The sequence below is a fragment of the Papio anubis genome, chromosome 18, assembly GCF_008728515.1.
Source record: "Papio anubis isolate 15944 chromosome 18, Panubis1.0, whole genome shotgun sequence".
In the NCBI taxonomy this organism is placed as follows: Eukaryota; Metazoa; Chordata; class Mammalia; order Primates; family Cercopithecidae; genus Papio; species Papio anubis.
The window spans coordinates 47275798-47289214 of NC_044993.1; the positions used below are offsets into that span (position 1 = coordinate 47275798).

Here is a 13417-nt window from a genome sequence, read left to right on the forward strand (position 1 = left end):
CCTGCTGCAAATAGGCAGTGACTAGCCCAGGAGTGCAGCTGGGAGGAACTGCTCGCCAGACAGAAGGGAAGAAAGGAGATTCTAGGCAGAGGTAGCAGCAGGTGTAAGGGATGTTGCATTGTCTGATAACCGGAAGTTGGTGGCCTGGATGAAGTGGGTGGTTGAGGACAGAGATGAGATAGGGACAGCTCGTCCTTCCAGGCCCTGTTCTTTCTCCTCCCTGCAGCTCACTCTTTCCCTAGTGAGAAAGCCCCCAAGGACGCCTTCCCTATTTCTTCTAAGTTTTTGATCAGGCTGTTTTCTCAAGCCAACCTAATCCTCCCAACCACTCCGACTGTTTCTAGAGCTTTCGGAGCCAGGGATTGCAAACTGAAGTACCTACAGGCGCAGACATGAGCGACTGGGGTCGCGTGTAAAGTGATAGAGAGGGTGGAGAAGAGGGGAACTGGAGACATCGTGGGCTGTGCGTGGCTGGATGATATTCAAAGAGAAGCAGGAAATCCAGAAATCTTCCAACTTTTAAATGTTTGAAACGAATTCCCAAAATTCAGAAATATTGAATGGGCCAAATGAAACACACTTTGCAGACAAATCTGGCCCCCAGGCCATAGGTTGGCAACCTCTACCATTGAGAATATTGTTTCAGTTCTTAACTGGTCTGCCTCCTGTCTCTGTCTAGATTGTCTTTTTTCTTTTCTTTTCTTCTCCCTTCTTCTTCTTCTTCCTCCTCCTCCTCCTCCTCCTTCTCCCCCTCCCCCTCCTTTTTTTGATGGAGTTTGGCTCTGCTGCCCAGCCTGGAGTGCAATGACATGATCTTGGCTCACCGCAACCTCTGCCTCCAGGGTTCAAGTGAATCTCCTGGCTCAGCCTCCTGAGTAGCTGGGATTACAGGCGTGTGCCACTATGCCTGGCTAATTTTTGTATTTTTACTAGAGACGAGGTTTCACCATGTTGGCCAGGCTGGTCTCAAACTCCTGACCTCAAGTGATCCACCCGCCTCGGCCTCCCAAAGTGATAGGATTACAGGCATGAGCCAATGTGCCTGGCGATTGTCTTTTTTCTAGAATCCAAATCCTTTAGGGTTATCAGCTCCGTAAAATACATATGGGCTGGGTTGCTGTCTTACATAAAACTACCAAGGACTTCCTGTGTACCATCAGCGTAAAGCCTAACCTTATGTTGGCATTCAAAGCCCTTAACATTTAGAGCCTGGTCTCCATTCACCTACAGAGGACCTCTCTTTTCCATTCAGCCTTGACCTCAGCCACACTATTCTAGGACATCTGCCTCTGTCTTTTTTGTTTTGTTTTGTTTTTGTTTTTGAGACAGGGTCTCACTTTGTCACCAAGGTTGGAGTGCAGTGGTGCGATCATGGCTCACTACAGCCTCGACCTCCTGGGATCAAGCGATCCTCCCGCCTCAGCCCCCTAAGTAACTAGGACTACTGGTGTGCACCACCATGCTCTACTAATTTTTGTATTTTTTGTAGAGATGGGGTTTTACCATGTTGCCCAGGCTGGTCTTGAACTCCTGAGCTTAAGCCTTCCACCCACCTCAGACTCCCAAAGTGCTGGGATTGCAGGTGTGAGCCACCGCGTCCAGCCCTGACATCAGCATTTTTTTTTTTTTTTTTTTGTCCTGAGATGGAGTTTCACTCTTATTGCCCAGGCTGGAGTGCAATGGCAATGGCACAATCTTGGCTCACTGCAGCCTCCGCCTCCCAGGTTCAAGTAATTCTCCTGCCTCAGCCTCCCAAGTAGCTCAGATTACAGGTGTGTACCACCACGCCTGGCTAATTTTTGTATTTTTGGTAGAGACAGGGTTTTGTCGTCGTTGGCCAGACTTCAGGTGAACTCCCGACTTCAGGTGATCCGCCCACCTCAGCATCCCAAAGTGCTGGGATTCCAGGTGTGAGCCACTGTGCCTGGCCTGACATCTGCTTTTCATACCTCTACACCTTTGTCCACTCGGTTTCCTTTGTCTGGAATACCTTTCCCTTCTTCCTTGTTTTCCAAACAAGTTCTCTTCTAAGAACTCTGTGTCTTCCCTTGGACTCTCCCACACTCCTTATCCTGCCAATGTAGAGGAGTTTCAGATTTCATCCTAACTTTGTTCTAATCCTCTGCAAGGCCTTAGTGCCGTAAATAAACGAATAGCAGGATTTCAGTTATTGGGTGTGCAGAAGAGGGGGCTGGAGAGGGAGAAAGCAGGAAGAAAACATCTTCCTGTGTCTAAAAGCTGAGTCTCAGAATGTTAGCCCTTAGAGAGTGCTTTCCTCTTTTTACAGAGGAGGAAACAGACCTAGAGAGGGGAGAAGTCAAATCAAGCCTCGCAGTGCCCCTAGCCACAGTTATCAAGGGCTGCCCAGTTCAAGGCCACCTTCTGCAGAAACCTTCCCCGATTCCTCATCTGGGGCTTTGATTACCCATAGTGCAGTTAGTAAAGGCTTGCTGGCATGCACTGTGGGTAAACAAGTCCTCTTCCCGACTCCCTCTCAGTTCTACAGGGTGGGAAGTCCTGGTCCCCAAAGGGAGTGCACTCTAGCCAGGGGACACAGCATGGGTCCCGTTAAATTTAAGCTATGGCCAGGGCCAGGAAACTTTGGACTCTATGTGTTCTGAGACGAGCAGGGGAGAAGAGAAGGCACCATCATGGCCGCACTGACTGACCCTGGTCAGCAGAGAGGGCAGGGCTGCTTTTACAGTGGGAAGACAAGGAGGAATATATGGGAATCCAGTGATTCATGGGTTACAATAACCAATAATTTCATTCCCTCAGGACTGAAGAGTTGGGTCACATCATCAGGTAACCCACCAAGGCCTACCAAGGCGACAGTGGAGAGTGTGGATAATTTAGAATGGATAGTGAAGGAAGAAAGAACAAGCGCTGGTTATGGCTCTCGATAACTGCAGTAAGGAGGCGGGGGCTCTAGCATGTTCCACTGATCTCCCTCTTCGACGTTTTCCCCTAGAAAGAGAGGCTCACAGGATCCATGGTAGAGCTGAGCAGTGTGAGGGATGGAATGTGACGGCCCTGAAAATGTGCCACTCAGACCTCTGACTTCAGGAAAAGTCATTGACCAAGGGCAGCAGCTGTGAAATCCATCTGTGGTTCACACAGGAAGGCTCTGGTTTGCTTCCCACGAGCCGATCCCAGCCAAAGAACTAAGGCACGTCTGTTCATGGAGACACAGGACTCCTTGAATGGGCAGCTTTGGATCAAGGACTCCCCCTTGACTTTGTAGAAACTTTCTCACTGCACTGCAGTTGAAGACTCTTCCTATCCCGTCGTCCTTCCTTCTGCCTCTCTCTTCCACGTGTTAGATCTAGTAAAGTCTGATGATCTTCCCAGCCTCCTCTTCCTTTCTCCTTGGTCCCTCCCAAGGGTTTTCCTCAATAAATTGTTTGCACATCTGGCCCACCTTGCCTGCTTTTCAGAGGATGGAACCAACACAACACATGTGAAGAGAGGAACAGAAGTGGTGACTTTGGGAGGCCAAGGTGGGCAGATCACCTGAGTTCAGGAGTTCAAGACCAGCCTGGGCCAACATGGTGAAACCCCATCTCTACTAAAAATACAAAAATTAACTGGGCATGGTAGTGCGCACCTGTAGTCCCTGCTACTTGGGAAGCTGAGGCACAACAATCACTTGAACTGTAGAGGAAGAGGTTGCAATGAGCCAAGATTGCACCATTGCATTCCCGTCTGAGCAGTGGAGTGAAACTCTCTCTCTCAAAACGAAACAAACAAACAAAAACAAAAAAAGAAGTAGCAGCCTGCAATGGTGCAGTCCTTTGTCCCTGACACCTAGGGATAAGCCACTCTTGCTAGTTCAAAAGTGCCAGCTCTCCAGAGAGGGTCTTGATGGGTATAATTTGGATAGCAAAACACAAAGAAAAAACTTAGCCATGATTTTATTTTCCTTCTTTCTTTCTTTTTCTTTTTTTGAGATGGAGTCTTGCTCTGTCACCTAGGCTGGAGTGCAATGCCACAATCTCGGCTCACTGCAGCCTCCAACTCCCAGGTTCAAGCAATTATCTTGTGTCAGTCTCCCACGTAGCTGGGATTACAGGTTGTTTTTTGTTTGTTTGTTTGCTTTTTGTATTTTTAGTAGAGACGGGATTTCACCATGTTGGTCAGGCTGGTCTCAAACTCCTGACCTTGGGTGATCTGCCTGCCTCGGCTTCCCAAAATGCTGGAATGACAGGCATGAGCCACCTAGTCTGGTCTCTTTTCTTTTCTTTTTTAAATTTAATTAATTAATTAATTTTATTTTATTTATTTATTTTTTGAGATGGAGTCTCGCTCTTCTCCCCCAGGCTGGAGTGCAATAGTGCGATCTCAGCTCACTGCAACCTCCATCTCCCGGCTCCAAGCAATTCTCCTGCCTCAGTCTCCCGAGTAGCTGGGACTACAGGCGCCCGCCACCATACCCAGCTACTTTTTGTATTTTTAGTAGCGACAGGGTTGCACCATGTTGGCCATCCTGACCTCAGGTGATCCACCTGCCTCGGCCTCCCAAAGTGCTGGGATTACAGGTGTGAGCCACTGTGTCCAGCCGGCCATAATGATAGACTCCCTGCTTTGGGAAACTGATGGCATTTGGGGATTTCCCCAGCATGTCCTGTGATGCTCTTGATTCCTTGTGTCTCCAGTCATGACAGAGAGAAGGCATTCCTGGCTTTTTGGTCCGCATTTATGATTTGTTGTTGTTGTTGTTGAGATGGAGTCTCACCTTGTTGCCCCGGCTGGAGTACAGTGGTGCAATCTTGGCAACCTCCGTCTCCTGGGTTCAAGTGATTCTTCTGCTTCAGCCTCCTGAGTAGCTGGGATTAAAGGTGTGTGCCACCATGCCCGGCTAATTTTCATATTTTTAGTAGAGACAGGGTTTCACCATGTTGGCCAGGCTGGTCTTGAACTCCTGACCTCAGGTGATGTGATCCACCCGTCTTGGCCTCCCAAAGTGCTGGGATTACAGGCGTGAGCCACTGTGCCTGGCCTGTGATTTTTTTTTTTTTTTTTTTTGGAGAAGGGGTCTTGCTATATTGCCCAGGTTGGTTTTGAACTCCTGGGTTCGAGATCCTTCCACCTCAGCACCCTGAGTAGCTGGGACTACAGGTGTGAGCCACTGTGCCAGGCACAATGGTCTTTTGTAGAGGAGAACCTCCTCCCTGGGACCACTGGAAGACACAGACCAAGTTATTGCTGATAGGAAAACCAAGAGGTCCGCCAGAACCCAAGACGGATCGGATGGAAGATGGCACAGGTGCCCGGGATGTGAGGCACTGGAACGGGTGATGGATCCTGGAATCTCTCCATCCCTTTTTGGAGTGTACATTCTGCCGTGAGAAACAGTGCCCCAGCACAAGTGCTGATGAGCTCTCCATTGCCATGCCGAAATACAATTCTGTGGCCATGGCCAGCGGGGAGCCACTGATGAGGGGAAACACAGTGTGGTGGTGCCCAGGGAAAGAACCTGCTTCTCTGTGACATCACGGAGCTGCTGAGCCGATTGAACTTGGAGCCCCTTGGAGTTGGGAATTCTGACTTTTTTGCAGCTGAAAGTGTGCCAGCCCCATATGAGAAGAATAGCTGCAGGTCCACGTGCGGCGGCTCGTGCCAACACTTTGGGAGGCTGAGACAGGAGGATCTGCTTGAGCCCAGGAGTTCGATACCAGCCTGGGCAACATAGTGGGATCCTGTTTCCACAAAAAAAAAAAAAAGTAATGAGAAGAATAACCCTAAAATCATGAGAGTGGTTGCCCCTTGGGATGGCACCTAGGAAATAGGACTGGTAGGGGGAGTATAACAGGAATTCATCTTTATTAGTCTTTTTTTTTTTTTTGAGACAGAGTCTCATGCTGTCACCCAGGCTGGAGTGCAGTGGTGTAATCTCGGCTCACTGCAATCTCCGCCTCCCAGGTTCAAGTGATTCCCCTGTCTCAGCCTCCCAAGTAGCTGGGATCACAGGTGCATACCACCATGCCTGGCTAATTTTTGTGTTTTTAGTAGAGATGAGGTTTCACCATGCTGGCCAGGTTGGTCTTGAACTCCTGACTTCATGATCCACCCGCCTTGGCCTCCTAAAGTGCTGGGATTATGGGCGTGAGCCACCCAGCCCAGCCCTATCTTTTTTAAAGTTAAAAATATCTGACGCAGGAGCCAGGTGCTGTGGCTCACACCTGTAATCCCAGCACTTTGGGAGGCTGAGGAGGGAGAATCACTTGAGACCAGGAATTCCAGATCAGCCTGGGCAACATGGTAAGACCTCTGTCTCTACAAAAAAATAGCCAGATGTGGTGGCACACCCCTGTAGTTCCAGCTACTCGGTAGGCTGAGGCAGGAGGATTGCTGGAGCCCACAAAGTCAAGGCTGCAGTGAGCTGTGATCGTGGCACTGCACTCCAGCCTGGGTGACAGAGTGAGACCCCATCTCTGAAAAGAAACACTCTGACACAAATGTGATAAAATGTTGACACTGTTTCTATTATAGCTGTAGGTATGCACAGTTTACAGTTTTGTGTAAATTCTTTCACTTTTTCCAAAATAATTAAAAACTATTCCGTGGAAGTGTTTTAAAATGGGATCTTAAAAAGAAGGAGGAGGAGAGAAAGAAGGAAAAAGAAAGAACTTTTTCACTATGTGATTCTGTTTTCTTGAACTTCTGACCTTAAGTGATCCTCCCGCCTTGGCCTCCTAAAGTGCTGGGATTACAGGCATCAGCCACTGCGTCTGGCCTGATTATCTGTGTTTTCTAAAGCCTGGTCTGAGAATGACTGGAAATGTCCTCCTCTCTCACACTCTGAGAAGCACTAGGATTAGGTAGCAAGTTTGGCTCCCTGGCCCCTGCCACCCTGAGCTCCTGCTCATGACGGCTCTGGGTGCTGGGCTCCTTAGGACTGGGACGAGGCCATTGCCCCTGGAAGCTATGCAGCAAGGATCTGATGGGGCCTGACCCCACCCAGACCCATGGGGGTGTGTGCTGGGGGAACAGGGGGCATCCCCTGGAATTCCCAGAATGGAGACAGGATTCTCAGAGCTGGCTCCGCCCCAGCTCCTTCACAGGCACGGGTCAACAAAGCCAGCCCCAGGAATCGCAGACACTTGGCAGGAAACAAGTGCCGTCTGGAACACATCCCTAGGGGGCTGGCTTTAATGATGTCCTAGTTTGGGTTTCCCAGAAACAGACCCTGAGACAAGGATTCTAGAGCAAGCAGTTTGTTTGGTAGGTGATCCCAGGTAGCGGAGTGGTGGGTCAGGGGGTGAGACAGGAAGACAGCGACAAGCGTTGTGTTACCAACTCAGTCACCACTGTGGGCAACAGGAGGTGAACCCCACTGAGGAACTCAAAAAGACAGCGTACAACACACTGCTCAGGGTTACCGCATCCAAAGGCAAAGGAGCTGGGGTATTGACACTCTGCCTGTCAGTCATTCGGGAGAGCTGCTGGGGCAGTGGGGAGGAGGGGAGGCAGCACTCTGGATGCTGGCAGAGCAGGCGGGGGCCAGAGAAGGCCCTGGGAAAAAGAGATGAGGACTCTGGCAGGTTGGAGTGGGGAAGGGGTGGGGAAATTACGTGTCTGTCACCAATTTCTAGCACTTAGAACAGTGACCGGCTGGATCTGGCATGATGCCCACATATTCCTCTGTTACATAGGCTCTGTCTTCTACCTGTTAACAGAACCCCAGTTTCCTCTGGGAACCCACATTCCCTGATACATCCTTCCCTACCCATTAAGGGTTCTGATGGTGGGGTTCACCTGTTCGACTCTAGGGGTGGACTTGTGACCCAGCCCCCATTGATCAGTGTGTAACAACCCCATGGCCTTAGCAGTTGTTTCTGAGATTGGTCTGTTCCCTGAGCCAGGCTAGTAGGATAGAAGTTGTCTTTCTATGGCGCTGAAAAGCAGTAGGATGTAAGCCTGGAGTTGCTGCAAGCAGGGAGAACCCCTCAGAGGAGAAGGCCAACACAGCAGACGGCAGAGCCAAGAGAGGTAAAGAGAGAATCCTTGTCATCGTTTGATCCCCTTGATCTAGCCATGCCTGAAACCTTGAACTTTTCAATTACATGACCCAATCAAGTCCTTTTTGTGCTTAAGTCAGTTGGACTTCGGTCTCTGTCACTTACAATCCCCTAGAAATAAAGTGTTTAAAAATGTGGGAGTATGGCCAGGTACGGTGGCTCATACCCAGCACTTTGGAAGGCCAAGGCGGGCAGATCACAAGGTCAAGAAATCAAGACCATCCTGGCCAACATGGTGAAACCCCATCTCTACTAAAAATACAAAAATTATCCAGGTGTGGTGGCGCACACCTGTTATCTTAGCTACTCGGGAGACTGAGGCAGGAGAATCGCTTGAACCCAGGAGGCAGAGATTGCAGTGAGCCGAGATTGCGCCACTGCGCTCCAGCCTGGCGACAGAGTGAGACGCCGTCTCTCAAATAAATAAACAAATAAATAAACAAATAAATAAAAATGTGAGAGTAATTAAACACCATCTCCTCTGTCCCACACAGTCACTATATTTCCTCAGCATCCCAGGGTATGCTGGGGATTCTTAGAGGAAGCTCAGCCTTCCCCTGAGCAGGGATTTGGGTCCTTGGAGTTTAGCCCTTGCCCTCTAAGAATGGTTATTCCTGGAGCCATGTGAAGAGCTGGGTGGGTTCATAGCTGCCTGGGCTGCCATATGGGTCCCCTTTCCCTCCAAGCTCCAGGAACCTCTGGTCCAAGGCACTTCATTCATTCATTCATTCATTCATTCATTCACACTTGTTCCCAGGCCCCCAAAATGTGAAGGCTCTGGGATAAAAGGGCCTTGTTTATTGGGGTTGTTATACACTGATCAATGGGGTCTGGGATAAAAGGGCTGGCTAAAAAGCACAGTCTGTGCCCTCAGGAGTTCCCAGACTAGTAAGAGAGACACTGCACTAATCATGCCAACAAATGTAAAATTCCTACTGAGACCAGGTACAAAAGAGACACAAAGGTCGGGGGCTTCCGGGAGGAAGGCATGACCGTGCTGAGATCTGAGGGGTGACTGGGAGCTGAGTGAGCTGAGAGCCAGCTGGTGCTCAGGCTCCTTCTCCCCTTCCCCTCAGTGCAAGTGCCCACTCATCTTTCCCCAGAGCCCACCCAGCAGCTCAGACACCTCTTCCCCCTTTCCGTTGCCGAGATCTTGCACTCTTCAACTCTGGTAAGTCCTGCCTGATGTCTAACCTGCATCCAGCCTGCTGCCTGCACAGCACACTTTCCTTGCTTGGGTCTCAGGGGAGGTGTAGGTCACCTTCACTAAGCCCCTCCCTGCAAATGCTTTTTGGGTCACCTCCCATCTCAGGGATGAGTCTAGATTTTGATTAGGCATCCGGAATATGCCAGGTACTTTCACAGGGCGAGGGTCTTCCCCCAGATGGGGAAACTGAGGTACAGAGGGCATAGGTAATGAACCAACAAGGTCAGTTTCTTCCATCCCCGGAGGAGGAAGAGGATACCGAGGCCTGAGTCCTCCCAGCCCACTTTTTACCTCTTTAACCTCTCCTAGGCCATGGCTTTTTCCAGCCCCATCCATTTGTGGCACCCCCCAGAGCTTGCCTGGTTTCCCCACCTGGCTCTTCCCTCCCCTTCTCCAGCTTTTCGCCCTCAGGGGGCCTCCGTTCATGCCCACCCACTTATTTAACAAGCACAGATTTGTGCCAGGCTGAGTTCTAAGCCTTTTACACAAATGAGCTCATTTAAACCTCGCCACCACCCCAAGGGTGTGGATGCTATCATCATCTATCAGGCACACAAAGAGGCTGAGGCATTTGCTGAAGTGCACACCCTAGCTGGGACTTGAACCCATGCAGGCTCCTGAGTCCAGGCCCTAACCACCCTGCTACCCAGCCTGTCCGTCAGCCACCAGCCTCACCTCCTCCTCCCACCCGATTCCATTTTATTCTGATTCCATCCCTCGCTCCATTCACTTCCCGTCCCCATTTCTATCCTGCCTCTGGGTTGCTGCCTGGGAGGGGCACTGTCCTGGTGTCCCGGGACTCAGGGAGGGACACAGGGTGAAGGCCTGGGTGCTGGAGGGGCCCAATTCACACCTGGCTCCATTCCCAGGCTGAGGCAGGCTTGGCTGAGCCAAGAGCAGAGGAAGCAGGCTGGGGTGGAGCAGGAGGGGGCTGGGAGGAGCTGGGTCTGCAAGCCCTAATTAAGTCAGTTAATTAGGAGGGGAGGAGAAGTCTTGCGGGAGTTAATGAGCTCGGCTAATTAAGTGGATCCAGGAGGATGGCTCAAATCCTAGTGGCTGGGGAGAGACAGAGACTCAGCCAGGATGGAGGGAGGGGAATGAGATGCTAGGTGCCTCCTTGCTGTTACCAGGGTCTGTCTGAGGACACCACCAAGGTCTGAGGTCACCAAGGTTGCCACTGGGTCTGAGGCCACTGAGATCACTACCAAGACCTGTAGCTACCCACAGAGTCTGGTTTGAACTTGTTGTCAGGAGCCAGGCATGGCGGCTCATGCCTGTAGTCCCAGCACTTTGGGAGGCTGAGGCAGGTGGATCACCTGAGGTCAGGAGTTCGAGACCAGCCTGGCCAGCATGGCAAAACCCCCATCTCTACCAAAAATACAAAAATTAGCTGGGTGTGGTGGCATGCACTTGTAATCCCAGTTACTCAGGAGGCTGAACCAGGAGAATTGCTTGAATCCGGGAGGCAGAGGTTGCAGTGAGCCGAGATTGCACCACTGCACTCCAGCCTGGGTAACAGAGTGAGACTCTGTCTCAGAAATAAAATAAAATAAAATAAAATAAAATAAAATAAAATAAATGAAGTTATTGTCAGGGTCTCACAGTAGGGCCATAGAGGATATCCACACCTGGGCCTGAAGTCACCACTGAGGCCCCATCCCTTGTCAGCCATCCTTAGGGGGTTAAAGCTGGATCCCCTTTGAACATTTCAAGGGGTGGGGGTAGAAATTGAGTCCTGGGCTGGGCGTGGTGGCTCACATCTGTAATTCCAGCATTTTGAGGCCAAGGCAGGAAGACTGCCTGAGGCCAGGTGTTCAAGACCAGGCTGGGCAACATAGTGAGATCCCATCTCTGAAAAAAACATATATATATATATATATATATATATATATATAATTTTTTTTTCAAATTAGGGAGGCATGGTGACCAGGTTGAGCCAGGAGTTTGAGGTTTCAGTGAGCTATGTTTATGCCACTGCACTCCAGCCTGGGCAATAGAGCAAGATCCTGCTCAAAATAAATAAATAAATAAACAAAACTAGCAATTGAGCCCCTGACCGTGGGGCCCTTCAGAGGAACCATGGCAATCTCCGGCAGGTCAGGAACCATCGCTGCTGCCCACACGTCCCCCCACGCTTCAGTTTGCAAAGACATCCTCACCTGCTGTCCCTGCTGGAAGCCAGGCGCCTCCCCGTGCACAGTGGGACAACTGAGGTCCGGGGAGGTTGTCATCCGGGGAGGGGCTCATCCCCAGCCTGCTGCCCTCAGTGCCGACCCTGGACTCAGGATCCTGGGGAGGGCAGGGGAATGTGGTCCCCAGGCCTGGCACCAGTCACCTTGAAGGCCATCAGCTGTCCCTGGGGCCCCTGGGCTTTGTCTTGCTTGCCTGTTTCTCTCTAATCATAGGATCCTAAATAACCACAGCTCCCATGATGGAGCACTGACGATTTTCGAGGTGTAAGTACTTGACCCTGTGCCCGCGACAGAATGCAGGAGAAATTTAAACGTGGGGCCTCTTATTTCCTAAATTGGAAACAAAGCTTCTTCCTTTCTCCCTTAGTCTTCTCCCAGCCTGTAATGGTGGATTTTTTTTTTTTTTGTTTTTTTGGTTCTTTAGAGACCAAGTCTTGTTCTGTTGTCCAGGCTGGAGTGCAGTGGTGCAATCATACCTCACTGCAGCCTCCAACTTTGGGGCTCAAGTGATCCTCCCACCTCAGACTCCCAAAGTGCTGGGACCACAGGCATGAGCCATCACCACCAGCTGTGTGATGGTGTTATTTCCTTTCCTTTTTTTTTTTTTTTTTCAGTCTCGCTCTGTCACCCAGCAAGCTGGAGTGCAATGGTACCATCTCGGGGCACTGCAACCTCCGCCTCTTGTGTTCAAGTGATTCTCCTGCCTCAGCCTCCCGCATAGCTGGGATTACAGGTGTGCACCACCACACCCGGTAGACACTGGGTTTCACCATGTTGGTCAGGCTAGTCTTGAACTCCTTCCTGACCTCAAGTGATCCACCTGCCTTGGCCTCCCAAAGTGCTGAGATTACAGGCGTGAGCCACCATGCCCGACCCTTTTTTCCTTTCTAATGTCGTGCTCCCTTGGGCACAGGGAGGTTGGTGGGGCAAGTGCAGACTCACAGGTGCCTGGGGCCACGTGGCGGCAAACCTGACACCGATCCTGCCCTCACCCAGGCCCCTGGCTGGGGACAAATAGCGGGAGGCGGTCAGAGTGTGATCGTGCCTGGTGCGAGGCAGAGGCTCCAAGGCCTGGGCACATGCTCCACGGGCCCATCAGACTCCCCTTACAAATTCAAACATGAAATTATTTAGAATTTCAAACTGGGGCCGAAATCGCGCCATTGAACTCTAGCCTGGGTGATGGAGTGAGACTCTGTCTCAAAATAAATAAATAAAATAAAATAGAATAGAATAAAATAAAATAATAATTAAAAATTTCTCGGGCGTGGTGGCACCTGCCTGAAGTCCCAGCTACTCAGAAGGCTGAGGCAGGAGGATGGCTTGAGCCCGGGAGGCTGAGGATGCAGTGAGCTGGGATCAGGACACTGCACTCCAGCCTGGGCGACAGAGCAAGATCCTGCCTCTAAACAAAAGCAGGGTGGGCGAGGTGGGGGAGGTGGCTGCCTCCTCTCTTTCCTTGTCCTAGAGGTCGCCTACCTCCCCCTGCTGTCCCCTACCCCAAAGTCGATCTGTCTCTCCTGGGACCGGATCTGGCCTGGGGAGGGCTGGGCGGAGGGGCTGCGGGAGAAGCGAGAGAGACGGAGGCCATGGCGAAGCCTCCCCTTCTCGTGGGGCCATTCGTTCCCCACTGGACGCTGCTCTGCCTACGTGGCCCCGTGCATCCTCCCACCACCTTAGAAGGTCGGACTTATAGCTGTGCCCATTTTATGGCTGACCAAACAGGGTCACAGAGCTTTTGTGTAACCCGGCCGAGGCCACAGGGCCCGGACGAAGCGGACCTGGGGCCAAGCCCAGGGGTCTATGGCTAAACAGAGACTTTGGCAGCGGAATCCGCCACCTGCCGGCCCTTCTGCATAAGTGAGCACAGCGCGCCCTCTAGTGGCCATTCCGCCGCAGCGCAGGACGATCCGAGGGACCGCGGCGCGCGCTCTGTCTCTGTCTCTGTTCTGTCCGGTTCTCGAGGGGAAGACCACGACGTTTCCATCTTATGCTCG

At 51.2% G+C, this 13417-nt stretch overlaps 1 protein-coding gene across 1 annotated transcript in view; it reads right to left on the reverse strand.

The window, feature by feature from the left end:
* Window positions 1–13417, reverse strand: part of SBK1 (SH3 domain binding kinase 1) — a 67495-nt gene that overhangs the window by 33996 nt on the left and 20082 nt on the right. The gene's annotated exons all lie outside the window — the stretch shown is intronic.